Source organism: Malaya genurostris, chromosome 2, assembly GCF_030247185.1.
Source record: "Malaya genurostris strain Urasoe2022 chromosome 2, Malgen_1.1, whole genome shotgun sequence".
Lineage (NCBI taxonomy): Eukaryota > Metazoa > Arthropoda > Insecta > Diptera > Culicidae > Malaya > Malaya genurostris.
The window spans coordinates 169,707,719-169,727,219 of record NC_080571.1 but is presented as its reverse complement, the minus strand read 5'-3'; positions in this window follow the sequence as shown (position 1 = coordinate 169,727,219).

Here is a 19,501-nt window from a genome sequence, read left to right as displayed (position 1 = left end):
TGCAAATTGCCAACCAACATGAAATGTTTCAAACAGTGATGAAATCGAATTCATTCGGATGATCATTTGAAAAAGTTGATCTTGTAAGTATATCATTTTATTTTTCGTTATAGCGCCTAAATCGACTTCTACCTGTCAATAAATTGTTCTCGTTAAAAAACGAATTGGAAGGCGTACCTGTTTTTCGTTATACATTCGAAGAAATAAGTGCCTTAGAAGAATTGGGCGTGGAATTTGTATCGTTTTTTATTTTCGGGTATGTTCTGTAAATTTAAGGTTGTTGATCTGACTTGTTGTCTAAGCGAACGATCGAATAAATTTTTTTACTTGGGAAAGGGCAAAAGCAAGCAATTCTTTGTGTTAATTTTTTAATTTCATCAGTACTTTCAAGACAGCCTTGAAGGGTCATTTGATATCATATGAATGAAATTTATGAAATTTCTCGGACAAATATCGGATAAGACGTTCGTAATCTTCCAATCCATCAACCAAGACTTGTCATTCCTTCGTCGGGGACTAACCGACTAGAAACCACAGCTCCAAAGTCGAGTCGTAGGGGCGCCAGTGAACTGGAAGCTGTGCTCCAACCGGAATCACCGGATCGACCTCGACACTCTTTCGAGTGCCCCGGTGGAATAAAATGAATAGTCGGTGTCGAGAGAACTTCCTCCGTCGATGTAGGTTAGAATCTTCGCCAGGGCATAGCCGAGTAGAATCATTAATCAGAACAAATTTTTCTCAAATGTCTCAGCTGAGTGTCAGTGAACCGGAAGTCATGCTCCAATCGGAATCATAAAAACAACCTCGACACTTATTCAAACGGCCCGTGTAGCAAAACACGAGATTCGGTATATTGAGACACTCTTTCGTTGAGGAGCTATCCGCGGAATAATGAATCTTCTACGGGGATTAGGATGAGTAGATTACGACGTAGCTCCGGTGTGGATCGTTGGGACGCCAGTAAACCGGAACTCTTCCACTAACCGGAATCACCCGATTGACCTAGGCATCTTGCCGTTCGTACCGTTCACGGGTTTCTGGGCGTCGGGGAAACTTCTTTCGTCGGGGATCTTTTTCCGATGGTATAGGCTAGATCCATCGTCGGGGATTAGCCGAGTAGTTCGTGACGTAGGCTAGCCCTGGGTCGTCGAAGCGCCAGCGAACCGGAAGTCATGCATCAACCAGAATCGCCGGACTGACTCTGGTCAATCTCTGGAGTGAAGCGAGGGGCACAAAGTCAAGAGCTAAGTGGTCTAAAAGTAGTGTACAGTTGTAGTCCTGTGAATGGTCCAATCGTACAATCTTAGTGATCCGGCTTCAGTTTACGTTGCAGAGCTAGCTTCTATTGAGTATATCCTTGAGATAATTGAGACCTTGGCTAAATACCATTGATTCTTTTCTACGGACAATCTAAGTTCAATAGAGGCTCTCCGGGCGATGAAGCCAGGGGAGTTAACCCCATTTTTCCTGGGGAATATACGGGGAAATTTTATAACTTTATCAGAACGGTCTTATTCAATATTCTTAGTCTGGGTCCCATCGTATTGTTCAATTCCGCGCAATGGAAAACAATCCCGTTGGCTAAGGTGGGCCTATTTGAAGGTGATTTATATGAAAGGCCAATATGCTTCAATGAATTTCTCAGTATCTCTCGTCAGAAAACTGTTAGTCATTTAGGAGTTTTGGTACCTCATGGGTACCGGTTTGCGCGAAAGAACACATGACTGATTTCAATTGCAAGTCGAAAGTTGACAAACTTCATGAAGCAATGGCGAACTGGGACGATGACTACATTCCATTATCCCTAGGGTATCGACCTAACCTTGGTTCAGGGGGATGAACGTGTGTTGCGATTTCATTCGTGTGATGTCACGGCTCATGTCAAATTATTATACATTTAACACACATCTCTGGCATTTTGGGGTCACGAAGAGCGGTCTCTGCACCTGTGTCAACGGGTATCAGGACATCGAGCATGTCGTGTGGTTGTGCGTAGAGTATCACGAAGCCAGGTTGGAGCTACTGGGATCCCTCAGGGCTCAAGGCAGACCATCCGATGCAGACTATTCGAGGCTCCGGTTCAGGATTTGTTGGCGAGTTGGGATGGTTCTTATATGCCTCTCATCTATGAATACTTGAAAAACATCAATCTGCAAGTCTAATCTGTTATTGTGTCTGCTTCAAAAAGAAAATCAGTTTGATTCTAAAATCCGTTCGACCCTCTGCATCCCCTGGTTATAAACCATCTTCATCGGAAATAATTTCATCATTATGACGTCCCTAACCTTTTCGTACCCTCCACCCTGTTAAATCCATTTTATGCATCATTACTTCTTTTTGTTCCTCTTCTTCTCGTATTACCAGCCGTGGCTCACCGAGGGCCGCTCTTGACGATTACCAGTATGCGGCCACTTGCCGGGTCTTCATGACCTGGGGGTGTTTCTAGTGGACCCACATGGACAGAATGACGCGGTCACCATCGATATGTGCTTTCTTCCTTACAGTGCTACCATAGTATTGACCTACACTTTCCGAAGGTTATCAATGCTTTTTAACGAAGGATCAATCGAATTGCATCATATCATGATAATACTAAATCGTTTTTTGTCCAGGTTTATTACTTGAGGTATCGTATCTAAAATTGATCTAACTTTGAAATCATCATCATTTACTTCTAGTTGAAGGATACATTTCAAAAACCTTACAAGACAAAAATGTGGAAAGGGTTAGAGGAATTAATAATTATTAATGAATTCATTGATTAATTTTATCATTCGCAAACAATCTAAGCGTTTAAACTAGAATAAGCCACAGGATTCGTTCGGATTCGTAGAGCGAAACTCAGGTTCATATTAGAATTAGCTTTTAGCTGTAATTTTGCTTGATATTAGAGTTCACATAATATTAATTCAATGGTTTAACCACTTACATTTCTAGTCCTTAATTTTAATCTGTCTGTCATCTGTCCAACAATATGAATATGAATTTTGTATTATTTTTATCTGACCTAGCATAAGAAATGCAGCAGTTAGCCTACAACTTAGTGTCTGGCATATACCGATGCTGATCAAATACTGATCGTATCATCTAAATAGGTAAGATCGTCGAGTGCTAGTTGACTGTGTTTGTTATCTCGCTTTCAATCATTGGGTGATCGGTGTCTTGCGAACTGCCGTCCTGAACATCCCCCGACCCGTATCGCTTGAAGTTTTCTGCAACCATATCAATAACATCAAGGACCGCCAGTTTCGCCACCGGGCGCCGTAGAATGGATGCTGCTGTTTTCACTTCTGCACTGCGAAATCTATCGACGGCAAGGCGTGTTCCGTAGTGATCTCTCGGGAAAATGATCGAAAATAGGAGATTATATGGTAAATGCTCGGCATTTGGCACCCTTGACTCCATACGCAAAACAGTGTCATCGTCCAAGAACGGTGAAACCTTGTAAAGCTTACTATCAAAGCCTAGTCCTACGCGTTCATTTTGCGAGACTTTCTGATCTTCATTTATGGTGAGAATTTCGTCAGCATACTCCTCAAATTGTATTTGTTTCCAAACTGTTATCTCTGCAGCCAATATTTCTTCTCGGTTCAGCCACATAGTATTGTAGATTGCTTTACCACCTACCTTACGCTGCAGAGTATCAATGAATCTGTGCACGTAAGCGACTGCATTGATCAATCATTCCCATTTTGAAAATCTTCCGAAAATTACTAGTTTCAGTAACGAAAAACCTGCAGAAGGGCAATTCAGAATCTCTGGAGATTTAAACCATCGACTGATGCCATCGATTTTGGGCCCTTTCCCCCATTTTGTGGCTTCATTAGTAACATTCATTTTGGAAGGAGTCCAACGCCACTCGTCAATTGAAGTAATATCCAAGATTTTAGAAACCCGAAACGCAACATACTGTTTGTATTTTCGCACATTGGATCGAAACCAGGAAAGTACCGTGCGGAAGTCAGTCCACATAACTCGGTTTGTTATTTTAAGAGAATGATTTTCAGCAATAGACTTTGCCAGTCGTGCTCTTATGACCGCTGCTTGCAGTTCCAGTTTAGGAATGGACAGTGGCTTCGATGGGCTACTTTCGTCTTAGCTGCGACTAGGGAACACCGAACTTCTCTGCGATCGATCATTCTGAAGTAGGATACACATGCATACGCATCTTCACTGGCATCTACAAACGTATGAAGTTCGATGCTGTTATAGCTTTGCAGATCATACTTAGGGAAATAGCATCGGGAAATACGGACCTCCTTCAGTTGATGCAGAAGATTAGCCCAACGCTGCCACCGAGGAATTAAAACATCCGGAATGCAATCATCCCAGGAAATGCCAGATCGCCAAATATTTTGAACGAGTATTTTTCTATGAACCACAAAGAGCGCAATTAATCCTAGGGGATCAAAAATACTCATAACAACCCGCAAAACCTGTCGTTTCGTAGGAGTAACACTTCCGTCGAGCAATAGCTCAATCTGTTGTTTGAAAACTTCGTCGAACACAAAAACATCGTCTTCTGGTACCCAACCCAGCACACGTTCATAATCTTGTATTTGAAACATTTAATTTGTTCCGGTTTGCTGTCACCGATCCTTGATACAACGTCGCTGGAATTCGACAACCAATTTCTTATATAAAAGCCAGCCTTGGAGTGGACTAATTTAACCTGATTGGCTAATTTTACAGCCTCGTCTACGGTATCCACACTATCTAGATAATCATCTACACAATGGTTGTGAATGATAGCGTTTGCTGCTTGAGGAAATTGTTCGGTGTGCTCCTCTGCATTCTTATTTTTAACAAATTTAGCTGCACATGGCGAGCAAGTAGCACCGACAGTAACTACATCTATGACGAATACCTCTGTTGGATGTTTCGGATCATCTCTTCACAAAAATTGCTGTGCTTGTCGACCTTCCGCGCTTAATGCCACCTGTCGTTGCCTATATCTGCACAACACCGATAGAAGAGAAGTGAGCAGATCCGGACCTGGAAGCAGCATTGAGTTGAAAGATTGATTTCCAACTTTTGCTGCGGCATAAGACTACACTTAGAGGTAAATTCCATACGCTCTTAGGATCAGCGGATTGTAGTTCGTTATTAGTCGCTTTATGAGCATAGCCCTTGCGTTGGTAATCATTTGTTTATTTTGAAGATATTTTTATTCAGGCCTATTTGCGTACAAGCTTTACGTGGCCGAATTAGCCGATTTTTTAGATAAAAAATTTTTTGATGTGGATCTCGTTTTCTTTTCTAGGAGGAGAAGAGCTTCCATTTCCCTCCTGCGAGGGTTGAGGGGCACTTTGTTCGTGGCTCGTCTCGTCCTCCATTGCCGCATCGGTGGTTGTGTTGTTGATTTCCGTCTTTCCTTGTTGTTCGCAGTCTTGAGCTCGTTGCTGGTTGCTGTAGAAGCGCTCTGTTGTACATTGGTTGCTGTTGTTGGTTGGTTTGATGCTAAAACAGGAGTACTACCCTCACTAGTTTTCGTTGTTGAACGGTTGACCTTGTCTATGGTTGAAGATGTTCTTTTCGAAGTTTCAGTGCAAGGTTTACCGTTGTTAGTTCTTTTTTGTTCGTTAATTAAGGAAACATCTGAAGGTTTACCACCTTCGACTTCAATTGTTTTCCAAGACTGATTTTATTGAAAAGTTCTAAACTTAAACTAACCTACTGCCTGTTCTACGTACATGAAGGTGGGAGGAGCCAATTACAATACTTTCGTTCAATAACTTGTTAGCAGGAGAGAGGAAAAAGAGAGAGAACATCGATTGGTGCATCAATGCAAAAGAAGGCGATTGAACCTATGGTGCATTACGCAAGGGAAAGAAATGTCGCATCAGCGGATAGTGTGGTAAGTTGGCTTAGCTCGCCGTGTGCAGCATATGTTGCAACACGGCCGGCTAGCATGGGAACTTAATATGAACCATATTGCTGGCTCTTGTGAAATGTAACGATCGTCAAGTGTTTTTATGACCTGTTACTAATTTGGATGCATAGTACTTGAAGGATGAAGGACGTAAGGATTCGTGTTTGGGATTTTAGTGCATGTTCGGTTTTGGTTTATGATCTGTGATCAGAGAAGGATTGGTTAGAGATCGTGTGAATGCTGGAATGTGGGAAGTATTTCGTTTGGGTTAGTCGGGTCAATATTATCATGCTACATCACCCTCCTTTTGGTTGAATGATGTAACGTAGTGTAATCATTCAAATGTAATCGAACTGGCTCCCTAACATTATTAATGGATAGTGAGTGTTCAAGTGTGTTGTGTGTCTTCAGTATATAATTTATTGTATGTGTGGTTTAATTGGGGTTGTATGTGTGTCATTAAAATGTAAATAAAAATTTGGATTTTTTTTTTGATTTACCTTTTTACAAGGCTGTTTTTATGTACTATCATTCGTTGCTTTGTTATGTTGTTTTCGATTTCGCAATTTACATCTAGAATTTTAATTATGGTGTACGGTCCGATATAAAATGAATCGAGTTCCTTCCTATTTTCGTTTTGTAAATACACTATTTCGCTTATTTGTACTTCTAGTGGGTTTATAGTTATGGATATTTGAGTTTTTGCACCTGGAGTTTTTACTTTCGTTTAATTTTTATTTTGCTATTACGTAAGATTTTTAAAATTTGTATTTGAGTTCGTTGCTCTAAATATCGAAATTGTAAACGGGGTTCGTTATCTTTGGGTAATTTTCTTGTGGTAGTTTTGCTTTAATTCCAAAGACCATACGAATTAGGTGTAAATTGATGTTCAGAATGTGGCGTGGTGTTGTAAGTAAATGCGTAATATGGTAACCACTCATCATAGTCTAATTGGTGCTCATTGACGAAGGATCGCAGATACTCGTTTAGGCATCTGTGATTTCTCTCCAATGACCCAATAGTCTGCGGATGATAGGCAGTTGAAAAATTTTGTTTAATTTGTAAGTATTTGCATACTTTCTCGAGTACTTCATTTTTGTACTCGGTTGTTTGATCGGATTTTAATTCCAATTTTTAGCTATTGTGTTTGCTTCTTTGTTTTGGAAGGGTATTATTGAAATGTATTTTGTTAGTTCGCATTGTATGGTTATTGCATAGCGGTTGTTATTGTTGGATTAAGGTAATGGACCTATTGTATCAATTGATATTATTTCGAATGGTTTTGGCGGTGTGTTAGTTAATATTTGTTTTTCTTTAGTTTGTTTAAAATTTTTATTCCTCTTACACGACTCACAGGCCTTTATGAATCGTGAAATAGTTCGTTTCATATCTTTAAAATTGTAATATTCTCTTATTTTGAGGTACAGACGATGCTGTCCTACATGTCCTTCCGTAGGGGTTTCATGATAATTTTTTAAAAGATTCTGTATCTTGCCAGGTTCACTGATGAACTTGGGTGGATGATACATTATTATTTGTATGTTTTTATTCGTTTATTTTACTAATGTTTTGAATATATTCATGGGTACCCTTTTAAATATTGCTTCTTCTGTCGATATTGCGACTTTATTTATTTTCATTTTTGTCATTTCTGGTTCTAATGTTGAAAGTATGAGTTCTAGAGCTCCTCTTTCATTTTCATATGTTGCTCTTTGCTTTATTAATTTTTTCATTTGCGCGTCTTTGTATATGTTAATTATTAGGTATGTATTTTCTACAGTAATTCTTAACTTGGGTAAGGTTCTCGTTTCAGTCGGGTTTTCGGTCGTATAGATAACAAGGTGATCAGTCTCTTTATCTTTTGTCGTTGGTAACTTGTTTTTCATGGTTGTCGGTTTATTGTTAAAATTGTCGTTGTTAATATTGCTGTTATTATAAATATTATTATTTAATTTTGTCATGGTTCTTGTGTTGACTCTAAATACGTTGAGGGCTTTTAATTCATCGGAGGTTGTTATAATTCTGGATAAGGCATCTGCCGTAGCGTTGCTTTTTCTATTAATATATTCTATGTTGAAGTCGAATTCTTCTAAATCTAATCTCATTCTTGTTAGCTTAGAAGTAGGGTTTTTCATGTTAAATAGATATACTAGAGGTCGGTGGTCTGTCTTGACCGTAAATTTTCTTCCGTATAGGTAAGGCTTAAAATTATTTATTCCCCAGTGTATTCCTGTCAGTTCCTTTAGTATTGTTGATTTATTCTTTCCGCCCGGGGTAAAACTTTTGCTCGCAAAAGCTATAGGTAAGTCGTTTCCGTTTCTGATTTGAGAAAGTACAGCTCCGCAACCTACGTCTGAAGCGTCGGTTGTGAGTATAAAGGGTAGTGTGAAGTCTGGGTATTGAAGTAATTTAGGTGACATTAGGTGTAGTTTTGATGTGTCAAAAGCGTTTTGGCATTCATTAGTCCATTAGTGTTTGTTTTTTTTTTTGAGGAGTTGTTTGAGAGGGTGTGCTATCGTTGCGAAATTTGGTACGAATTTACGGTAATAATTGCAGAAAGCTACAAATCGTCTAGTGTCGTCGCTGTTTTTCGGTATCTGATAGTTGCTGATGACGTCGTATTTTGTACTATCTGGTAATATTCCTCTATCTGTAATTTTATGTCCTAGATATGTCACTTCGGTATTAAAAAATTTACATTTGTTTGGGTTTAATTTTAGGTTGTATTTTCTAATTTTTCGGTGTTGGATGGAACATCCTATCACTATTATATCGTCAATGTAAATGAATGCGTGTTCTGGTGTAAGTCCAGCCATGGCAATCGTCATCATTCTTTGGAAACTGGACTATTGACGATACTTAGAACGGAACCACTGTTTGTACTGCTGTAACTACTGTTTTTAATATCACTATTTTATGTTTTTCTTCCGTTTTAGCTACTGCTGATACTTAGAACGGAATCACTGTTTGCACTGCTGGAACTACTGTTTCTGGTATCATTGTCGGCACTTTTCGGCTGATTGTTAATATTGTTTTTATAGCGGGACCACTGTTTGCATTGCTGAGCGATCTTCTGAAATGTTTTTTCACTGGTAACACATACACTTTTTGGTTGTTGTTTGTTCTTCAATGGAAACATCACAATTTACTGGATACGGATTGTCACTGTCGCGGTAAAATGGGAACATAAATGGAAACATCACATTTACTGGATACAGATTACACTGTCACTGTCCAATGGGAACATCAATGGAAACATCACATTTACTGGGTACAGATTACACTGTCACTGTGCAATGGGAACATCAATGGAAACATCACATTTACTGGGTACAGAGTATATTGTCACTGTCGCCATGTTAGTTCTTTTTTGTTTGTTAATTAAGGAAACATCTGAAGGTTTACCACCTTCGGCTTCGATTGTTTTTCCAAGATTGATTTTATTGAGAAGTTACAAACTTAAACTAACCTACTGCCTGTTCTACGTACATAAAGGTGGGAGGAGCCAGTTACAATACTTTCGTTCAATAACTTGTTAGCGGGAGAGAGGAAAGAGAGAGAGAACATCGATTGGTGCATCAATGCAAAAGAAGGCGATTGGACCTATGGTGCATTACGCAAGGGAAAGAAATGTCGCATCGGCGGATAGTGTGGTAAGTTGACTTAGCTCGTCGTGTGCAGCATATGTTGCAAAACGGCCGGCTAGCATGGGAACTTAATGTGAACCATATTGCTGGCTCTTGGGAAATGTAACGATCGTCAAAGTGTTTTTATGGCCTGTTACTAATTTGGATGCATGGTACTTGAAGGATGAAAAATGTAAGGATTGGTGTTTGGGGTTTTAGTGCATGTTCGGTTTTGGTTTATGATCTGTGATCAGAGAAGGATTGGTTAGAGATCGTGTGAATGCTGGAATGTAGGAAAGTATTTCGTTTGGGTTAGTCGGGTCAATATTATCATGCTACACCGTAGTGTGCAGGTTGTTCACAAAACTGACATGTAACAAGCTGATTTTCATAAGTAATCAGCTTTTTACATAGATGTGTCCCACCTTGACCACAAATGATGTAAGAAGGAATTGCCTTACGTAGTTGCATACGTACCACTCGCACGCCATTCCTGATTCCGGGGAAAAAATTCCGCCATACTTCTCTTTCGATGGAAAGAACTTCACCGTACTGCGACATGATTTCCCGAACGGACTGATCGCTGGTCTGCGGGGGAAGGTCATGCACGAGTACTTGTATGGCATTGTCCACCATGTGCACAGGAATTTTGTATTTAATGTTGTCACACTCAACGCTGTGCATCGCTTTCACGTTTAAACGTTATGTACACACAGTTAGACGCCTTTTTGAATTGAATCTCAGTTACATTATTAGCGTTTAGATGCATTCGTTCTTAAGTAAGATTTCAATTTCATTTGCTGCTGGTCCAACTTTGCAACGCTTGAAATCTATACAAATTAAATTTGGTGTTGTCGGCCACGTTCCAGGCTTTGTTAAATCGTATTTGACCATTCCGTACACTCTATTGTTCATTGCACTGTATTGTCTTTGTTTCTTTTGCTTCGACCGCAAACGATTCGACTGTGTTGGGTGAGATGCGAGCACAAACTGTTGGTAATCATTGAAAAGTGACTTTATTTTCTTGTATAGCTCTGGATTTGCTGATAATCAACGTTCCAAGCAACTAAGTCTGCACTCTGCCATGGGTCTACTGTTATTGAGCTCAACGTAATCATGTTTCCATAACAACCCTGTCTGAAAATGGCCGGAAGTGGTACGTATTGTCGTTTGGATTAATATTTGCCTAGCACGTTTATCTTCTTCGCCTTCTAAAATTAGAGCAACTGATACACCAACGCTCTCTACAGAAAAAAATCGTTTCACTAAATCATGGAGCTCTTGATCTGGTGTTCGATCATAGACATGCAACTGCCGGTGTGCATCAGTGTAACTTCTGAAAATTTTCCATATATTGTAAAGCCAAGCCTATTTTTCTCCGCAATCGGTTCATGTTCATTATCTTCTCGAAGTTTTAGAACGGCTTTCAAGTAGGAGTTGTCCAAACCAATGAGAATACTAGGGGACACTTTCGCATAGTTACTGATCGGCAAACCTTGAAGACGGTACTTCCTGGATAGGTTTCCAACCGCTAGTGTTTGTACTGGGAAATTGAGGTTTCCTACAGTGTGTACTTCCTTCATTTCGTACCGCTTTTGGGCTTTTATTCCGGAAATGCTAAAACTCATTAGTCGTGAATTATTTTCGAAACGCTCTATATTACTGGTCCATTGAAGACAAAGTGGATGGACGTCACCTGTCAATCCTAAATCTTCAGCGATCCTTGAATCCATTAAGGTCGCTGATGAACCATCATCTAGAAAATTGTAGGTGTTGATAAATTTATTTTTCCCATATAGGGTAACCGGAACTATCTTTAAAAAAACAGCGGGCTCCAGTTGTCGATGAATCGCTATTGTATTGTTTGTTCTCGGAGTAAAGCTGATTTCCAATACTGATTCTGGTCGTCCAGGGTGCAATAACCAATGATGACGTTCCCCACAACCGTTACAGCCGCAAACCGATGCCTTACAAGGAAATTTCCCATGAAACATCAAACACCGTCGACATAAATGGTGTTCTGGTACCACTTTCCAATGATCAGACAAGGTCATGCCTCGAAAAAGTTCACACTCTTTTGTTTTATGTCCCATTTCTTCACAAACCGGGCACGGCTCCACGACTCTTTTAACCGCCACATTATTTGATTCACATTTAACCTCTCCTTTTCTTGCGTTTTCTATGGCATGCATGTTAACAAACATCCTCTCTTTGTGTTGCCTTTTATCCGTCTTTGTTACTTGCTAGCTGTCCACCATGTGCGTAAATGTAACATCGCTAGCGGCTGACACTATATTTGCCATATAATTTCCGAATGTAAATTGCCCAATCAAGTTTCAGATTAGCTGGAAGTTTAGCTCTTATAGTAGAGATGGGTTCGCAAGATGTGCTAACTGTCCCGCGGCTTGTAAATGTGCACTAAAATTTTGGCACGCTAGACCAAAGCTAATCAAAGTTTCCAGTTTCTCCGGTCTTGGAGAAGGCATACCACGAATTCTGCATAATAATGAATTTATTATCAACTCTGGTTTACCGTATATTGTCTTCAAGGTATCAATCACGATAGGAACAGATGAAGGGGTCAGCAAGTAACTTCTAACGGCCTCCATAACATTCCCTCGCAGACATCGTTGAAGACGCATCATGTTCTCTCCATCGGAAAATCCACACATCTCTGTAGAACTTTGGAAGCTACTCATGAAAAGAGGCCAATCAACAGGATCGCCCGAAAAGATTGGAAGTTTTTTGGGAACAACGTGTCGCGCTGCTAGCTGCTGACTACTTGGGTCGCCTAACGATGAGACTGTACTACCGTCGATGAATGCGCAATGGGAGAAACAACTGGCCATAAACAACTGGACACCGTTTGCACGGAGGAAGGGAGTAAACTCATTAGAGTCCGAGGGGTACTTATGTTTGAGGGCTGGAATACCGATGAATGGTTCATTGGGAATGAACTGAGTCTGTATGGTTCGGTTAAAGGCTCAAGTTCTATAATTGATGAGATCTGGTGTGAAGTTCAAGGAGTCGTATGAATGAACAACGTACTCGTTTGATTTATTGAAATCATTGCCTTTGAATTCAATACGAACTGCTTCGTCGACGGATAACCAAGACGGGGGACATCATTATTTACTGTGCCAGCTTGCTTGGCGGGTAAAATACTGGTCTGGTCTCGACTTCTACCCGATCACCTGCTGTTGCGATACACTGGTATTGTTGTATCTCGTGGATTGATACTGGTTTCTCGATGTTAGAATAAGGCCTTGCATGGCTAACAACAATGTGTGATGCTGGGAAGGAACTTTTTGGAATTGTTCTTGTTAGTGACTGAAGGCCGGTGAGGGTTTGTGTATTCCCGATACCAACCCTTGTTGTCGGAACTGATTGGCTCTGCAGCACAACTTGTTCGGCGACTTTTCACACTACCACGTTCTTCCGGATCATCGAGTTGAGCGAACAATAGCTTATACTTCTTCCCGAGATACTGCTGCTCTAATCGCAAAGCTTTGTCACGTAAAACTTTTTCCCGTTTTTTTTCTTCCTTTTTTATCAATCATACATCATATGTAATACAGCGGAACTTTTCAAAATAATTTTCTTAAATTCTCAAAAGAATAACCGAAATCAGTTTGCATGATCGTCAGCTGATAAGAACTATGAATTGGAGTAAGCGATAAAGCGATGGTAAAATTTTTTTTAAAACACCTATATTTCTGGAGTTGGAAGTCGGAACCGGGTGCAATTTAAGAATTCCTTATGGGACTACATGAACTTTTAACCTAAGTTTGTGAAAATCATACGAATCATCTCCTAGAAAAGTTAGTGAGATCCATTTGGGAAAATATGATCACTCTTCCGGCTCCTCCGGAATCGGAAACCGAGAATCAGGATAGCCGGAATCGGTTTATTTATACATCTACTGACAATGACTACCTTTGAGAAAAATTTAGTAATTAAATAAATTAAAATTTTTACACTTATCACCCTATAATTCCGAAACCGGAGGTCAGATACAGATGAAATTCAGCGGTTTCGTAAAGGATTACAAGACCATTCATTTGAACCTAAGTTTGTGGAATTCGTCATCGCTGAAAAAGGTTAATACTCATTTTTTCATTTCTTGCCCATTTTACACCATTACTCCTGAACCAGAAATCAGGACCAAAAAAGCTTTTATTTGAATCTCAGTTTGTTGAATACGGTTAAGCCCTCTCAGAAAAAAAGTTGGAGCATTTATTTTCACATTTTTTGCACATTTTACCTCATAACTCCGGAACAAGAAGTCAGATCCAGATGATATTCAGAAATATTATATGCGATCATAAGACTTTTCATTCAAATCTAAGCAACAAGAAAAAATAGAGAATATTTCGCGCAAACTGAATTATCCCAAATCCCTTCGCTATACGACCTCTAAAATAAAATATAATAAAATTAAAAACAACAGATCCATGTTGCATACACACAATAATGTGCATTTTTCCTCTTTTATTCTGTAAAACAAATTTCCCAACGAGATTTTCGAAAGCCGAATTTCAATAAATAACTTAAAAATTAGATAGAAAAAATATAACACCTAAATACACTGAAAACTACGGAGAGCAATTATAGAAAAAAAACCCCACAGAAATTATTCCACTCAGATACCTGAAGCAAAAAAGAGCGAAACACTTCACGCTCAAAATTTTATATACGACAAACTTGCCGAGCTCGAAAATACATTAGACCCAGATGTATTTGATGCTCTTTACTGTGAAACAAAATAGATTGCGGGATAAATTTTATTAGCCATTGAAAACAAATTAGCTTAAACTAAATCATCACTACTACGTTTAAAAGGGTGGCAAGACAAATTATCATACAAAAACAACTAAATAAAAAAGACGTTGTGAATTTCTAAAATACGGTCAAAACTGTGACGGCCTTTATGCACGAATATGACGGTAACCGACCCAATCTGACCAGGGTCTTAGAAGCACTGAAAATAATAAGCACTATTGTAACTAACAACTAATTCATTCAAAGGTTATCCCGTTAGTGCTTAGGGCACATTACCCTTTCTAATTTTCTTTACGTTTCGTCTTAGACTCGTCAGTGCAGGATAGTTCAAATTGAACTGCTTTATGCAAAACTCGGCAGTTCAATTTAAACCGCTAAGCAAACGTAAAGTTTCTGCTGTTTACATAACACTTTGTATTTGGCACCGAAGTGCCACGTCTTTTCTAACGTGCCGAGCGAAAACGATTGTTTTGGCTTATACTAGCAAAAACTTTACGTCTGCTTAGCGATTCAAATTGTACTACGAAACGTTAGGAAAATTCAAACAACGAATTGTTAATATTATTTTATCCAAATTAAATAGCAGAGTGCGGAATGCGTTCGCCATAAAACCGAAAAATATAGATACCGACATCAGGGTCAACGGAACAGGCTAAGTTCAAAATCTGCAAACAAAAAGCAGATATAATTGCGTATACTAACGAAATCGAAATCTCAACAGCGTACCTTGAAGCTGCGTATGTTGCAAAAAAAATTAACGTTGAAGGGTAACCCAAGAAGCGATTAAATACATGGCAGATGAGCTCAAAGCTGAAAAAACTCGATCATTTTACAAGAAGGTACGTTTACTGATCTAGCAAAACAAAACCAACATGCAACAGAAAATTAATGGTGAAGACCGCCAATATAAACACCAATTAATGCCGTTCTATAATATGTGGTACGAACTACGCTTCCAGATACAGCGGGGATGTCAAAACAATATTAATCAACCAATGCTGATGCAGGCGTTTCAAAATACCATATTAAGGTAGCGCTTCGCCGTGGTCAGGTCGAAGCGAGACAACTCACTGCTTCCTCTTGCTTTGTCGCCGAAATTTCACCCTAAATTGCCAATTTCTCCAATACTTATCCGATTCACGAAAAATGAAAAACATACGATTGTAGATAAATGATTTTACTATGCATTTGGCGAAAAATATCAGTTAGAAAACTTTTCTTTCGCGAGATTTCGTGCGAGTTTTGTTAAACATTTTGTTTTCTTTTTTCCTTTTCTCGCTATAAACAACTCGCATATGTAGGGATGTGCTACGTTTTCAACAAAGCGTCAAAGCTAGTAGCGATGAAAATCATTACTGATTTCTGGTTCTACTGAAACATGAATAGAAATTATTTTACAAAGTAGTAACACTTAGTTACATTTTCTACTTATCTATATTCAACGTTTACGCAGAGAGAACGGACAACGAAAACAAAAGAAATGTTTTTAGTGTCTACCGCTTGTGGCATTTTGCACACCCCAAAGCATGCGTTGACATTGTGTGCGTGCGAAAGAATAAGGAAAAACTCATTTATTTTTATAACTCGCACGAAATCTTTCGATAAAAACGTTTATCAGGCACAATTTGTATACGAATCGATAGAAAAATAAATTATCTAGAATCGTATGTTCTTGGAATTTCCGTTTTCTTCCCCGTTTTCTCGCAATTTTGGGTAAAGTGCGTGAAACCCCGAGATAGGCAGCGAACTCCCGTGACCACGGCGAAGCGCTACCTTAAAACCAGTGGCAGGCGACCATATTAAAACGAGTGGCAAAATATACCACAACAGATGTTTGGTTACGGCAAATTTTCTTATATGCCTCGACAACAGTTCTATTCTCAGAACCAAAATCAAAACATTACTCAAAATCAAGACCAACATCAAGGTCAATATAATTCGAGAAATAACTCCAACGAACTATATGTTGTAGAAGAAAACTATATGTTGAAGAAAACCCGTCCCCCATCACATTACCGCAGAACAAGAGTCATGTTGCAGCAAACGGGTTAAAAAAAAAACAAACATAACACGAACTTCTCGACTCAACCAACCCAACAATAAAATTTTTAAATTGCGAATGTAATAATACAAACTTCTTTATTTTAAAATTCGATGTTCGTAACAAACCGATCACACTAGTCGTAATCATGGAAGCAGATATCTCCATACTTGAGGAGAGTGCATTAAAACCTAATACACTCATCTATGTAAATGAAAATTGCACCATAAATGGTATTACCGAAGGTATAACTGAAACTTGGCCGTTTAGCCACCCATGGAAGGTGGGTCAATGTCAACTTCCCCTTCTGAGTAGCCTAGAAATCCGTGTAGTGTCGGTAGCGGTTTTTGAACTGGTTAAGAATAATGCTACGGTCCAACTGTCTCAGTGGTATAAGTCCACCAAACAGATAAGCCAAGGTGTAATTCCGTACCGACGACGACGACGGCTGCAGGAGAATTAATGATGCAGTCATGAACGGAAAATTTTGAGTTGTGTCCTTACTGTGTTAAGTGAAGCTCTAGCACAGTGGACGATTCAAATGATTCAAACATTTAAGAATCCTTCTATGATTCGTAATAGGCGATTATAAGCCAATATATTTGGTTTCTTCTAGTTGTTGTATGATAAGTGCTGAAGGTGGAGTATTCATTACTTCAATTGATAATGGTTATAAAAGCTCAAATCAATCTCCAGCATAAACGTACAGCAACTAGGAATCTATCCAGACTTCTGATAGAAGGTACAGCTTCTATAGCATAGGTTCAACAATAACATTGCCAATAGAGAAACTTCTACGTTGTTAAACCCAGCCTTCGTTGCCATCAACAAGAACTGTATAACTAATCCACGTATCTCTCATATCGGAGCTCGCATCTCGGGATATTTGTGCTGTCACAGTTGGTATCACTATTGATTTCATAGACAGAAAATATATCTATTGTTCGGCATATTTGCGCATAACAAATCTTCGCAAAGCAATGACTTCGGATAGGTTGTATCATTCTGCTGCAAATGTGATTTACTGCTTAAAGTCGGCAGTGACGTCAATGCTCACAATTTCATTTGGGGCAGCACAGATATAAATTTGAGAGGCTCTGATATGATGGAATTCGTGAGTAGTACAAACCTGCAAGAGAGGAGGTTTTGGACGTAACTCTCTGCTCTGATAGAATTGCGCATAAGTTGGTAAATGGGCTCGTCTCCAATGAGCTCGAACCTTTGTTATCTGATCATAAATACATCTTTTTGATCATTCAAACGTTAAGTTTGATGTCACATATCGTATGTCACATGGTATCGACCAACAATGGAAACCCCAATTGACTTGAAACCAAGCCCATTTACCAACTAGACAAACATGTTACATGATGATTGTGATTGTTGTGATGTTGTGTACAGCATTGAAAAAGTTTTCTCACAAAAGTAATCTTGTCTTTCAATTCAATTCTGGAAGCACCCCGTAATCATGGCATACCTTCAAGTATCACAAATTGGATACACGCTTAGCAATCGACTTTATTTATCGCCTCGGCAAGCATAGATTGCAAAGCCTAGTACCTGTAAGTGTCCTCAAGTTGGTGTACTATTCCCTCTTTTATGGATCCTACTAGCTGATGTTTTGTTAAGGAGACTTAATGATCTTGAATTCCCGACTTACGGTTTTGCCGACGATTATCATAGGATAATTAGAGGAGCTTATCCATTACAGTTCTTTAATTCAGAGTTTGTTGTGGTTGCTCAAATTGAATATGTCGAGGTTTGGATACACGCTTAGTAATCGACTTTATTTATCGCCTCGGCAAGCATAGATTGCAAAGCCTAGTACCTGTAAGTGTCCTCAAGTTGGTGTACTATTCCCTCTTTTATGGATCCTAGTAGCTGATGTTTTGTTAAGGAGACTTAATGATCTTGAATTCCCGACTTACGGTTTTGCCGACGATTATCATAGGATAATTAGAGGAGCTTATCCATTACAGTTCTTTGATTCAGAGGTTGTTGTGGTTGCTCAAATTGAATATGTCGAGGTTGTTCTTGATTTAAAATTGAATTGGTCTGCTCACATTGACTCCAATTATCTCTAGAGGATGGTCGTAATGGCGATGACAGGAGCATTCACAACAACTCCTACCACTACATGTGCTCTTAAAACAATAATCATTGTCCCCGGTGCACGACCGTTGCTAGGTTGAAACCGGGTATACATAAACAATATAAAAGAAGCATTATATTGTGCATACCGTCTTGAAGTTACAGGGCTATGGAACAGTGATCCTATTGACTATGCAACTAGGCATACTCGCTTGTGGTCTCAAATGGTTACTTGGGAGTAACTCTCACATGCAGTTTTCACAGAGCAGTCTCATTCACTTGGTAGATACTACACGTTGTTCCAAGCAGAAATTTACGCGATGGAATACAATCGGAGCAGAGAACCTGTGGTAGACGAATTTAATATTGTTCTGACAATCAGACAACTTTAAAGGCACTCAGTTCGATTGATTTACGATCGAATTTATTGATCACATGTCGAACTCCAATTGAAGGGCTCAGCATTTCGAATGCTGCTTATTTCTTATGGGTACCCGGTCATTCTGGTATTACTGGAAATAAATTGGCTAATGAGTTGGCTAGATCTGGTGCAACAAATGATTCCGTTGGTCCTGCACCAGCTTTACATTTTTCAACTAATTGGATGAATCACAAGATTCGTTCCTGGGCTGCATCCAAACATGCCAGCTACTTGCGCAGCTTTCAAACTCAGATTAAAGCATTTTTACTAGATTCGAATCTGAAAATGTCTCCGGCATTTTTCCAAGCATCATTGCAGTATTCTGGTGAGAACTCTGACTGTACATTGCAAACTCAATTATCTCATGGTTACTATTCAGCGTGCTGAGTATTATTCGTTTGATTTGTGTTGAGCTCTCTTTTATATTCTATCGTTTCTCACCCAGTGTTGCAAGGATCTATAGTCAGAGACTTTCATAGTTCTTCCTGGAGTGAATGAATCCTTTCTGTATTGATCCTAATAAGTTTAAGAAGATTGTTTTTCATCCTTTATGGGGTGCCGAATTTACGTCTGCTCATACATACTGCGAATCGTTCTGCATTCTTCCGGGAATGCAGAATGCTTTTATAAAATCTTTAAAATTCTAGCGAAAATTTTGAAAAAAAAAA